Raw genomic sequence first — 1,449 nt, forward strand, 5'->3', positions numbered from 1 at the left:
AGTGTGTCCACTCCCCATGGGGTCAGAGTGTGTTGGTCACTCTCAGTCTGTCCATTCCGTATGGAGTCAGAATGTGTTGGTCACTCTCTGTGTGTCCATTCCCCATGTGGTCAGAGTGTGTTGGTCACTCTCTCAGTGTGCCCATTCCCCATGGGGTCAGAGTGTGTTGGTCACTCTCAGTTTGGCCATTCCCCATGGGGTCAGAGTGTGTTGGTCACTCTCTCAGGGTGTCCATTCCCCATGGGGTCAGAGCGTGTTGGTCACTCTCTCAGTCTGTCCATTCCCCATGGGGTCAGAGTGTGTTGGTTATCTCTCAGTCTGCCCATTCCTCATGGGGTCAGAATGTGTTGGTCACTCTCTCAGTCTGCCTATTCCTTTTGTGGTCAGAATGTGTTGTACCCTCTTTCCCATTGAACCTCCATTACCCCCACTTCCCCTCTCCCCCATCACTCACTCTGCCTCCATGTGTGATGGTCTCTGTTGGGTCTATCAAAATGTCTTGAGACTGTAGTATTGACAAAGAATATCAAGCTTAGTTGTTGAACAAAGCTGATTTATTTGCACTACTGAATTAAAGATTCTAACCAGTTAATATGGAATAAGTTACGAAATAAAACTACATTTATCTCTCAGTACAGAACTATGCAATTAATCTGTCACACCTCAACACACACTCCCAGAATCCCAGGAGTCTCGCATGATATTTATCTGACTGCTCCTTATCTCCACCTGCTGGTGAGAAGTATTAACACCATATTGTTTTCTTTTCATTATTTCTCTTTTTAAAAATATGGAACGCTTCACGAATTTGCGTGTCATCCTTGCGCAGGAACCATGCTAATCGTCTCTGTATCGTTCCAATTTTGGTATATGTTCTGCCAATTCAAGCACTAACATCATAACCCTTTGTATTCCTTACAATACACATATTATTACATCCCCCTTTCTTTGGAGATGTTTGTGCACCATCACAATCATTTATACGTCGTAGGCAATGTATGCTCTGAACATGTAAATGATATTGTTTCATGTTAAAAATGAGCAATTAACTTATTTCAGTTCATAGATTGAGTCTGTCTGGCTTTCTTGTGGTTCGAGTCAACCTTCTCAATCTTGATATTTCTGAATCAGATGTTTCTGAATTTTCCGTAATAACTACATTCTGCGTTCGAAAAGTTGTAGCTTGAAGTAGTTCTGTGTTGAACTCAATATTTGGAAATATCGGCTGAGTTGACTTAACTTTCACAAGTGTTCTCCTGTTTCTTCTGAGACTAGAGCCTTTATCAGTCATCACAACATATGAGTGTGGAGCTGCCTGGCGTATCCCACGAACCACACAGGACCATGCTCCAGTGGAGATTTGTCCTCTGACGTGATCACCTGGTTCTAACTTTGCTGGTTGCTTAGCTGACCTATCATCATACCGTTGTCGCATTTTCTTGTCCCACT

The 1,449-nt window shown here is 43.0% G+C and overlaps 1 non-coding gene across 1 annotated transcript; it reads right to left on the reverse strand.

The window, feature by feature from the left end:
- Positions 1 to 784: 784 nt before the first annotated feature.
- On the reverse strand, positions 785 to 891 carry LOC119978616. Its single transcript, XR_005463509.1, has one exon. It is a non-coding gene; the product is annotated as a U6 spliceosomal RNA (small nuclear RNA).
- Between the last annotated feature and the right edge of the window lie 558 nt (positions 892 to 1,449).

This window comes from Scyliorhinus canicula, chromosome 1 (genome assembly GCF_902713615.1).
Source record: "Scyliorhinus canicula chromosome 1, sScyCan1.1, whole genome shotgun sequence".
Classification (NCBI taxonomy): domain Eukaryota; kingdom Metazoa; phylum Chordata; class Chondrichthyes; order Carcharhiniformes; family Scyliorhinidae; genus Scyliorhinus; species Scyliorhinus canicula.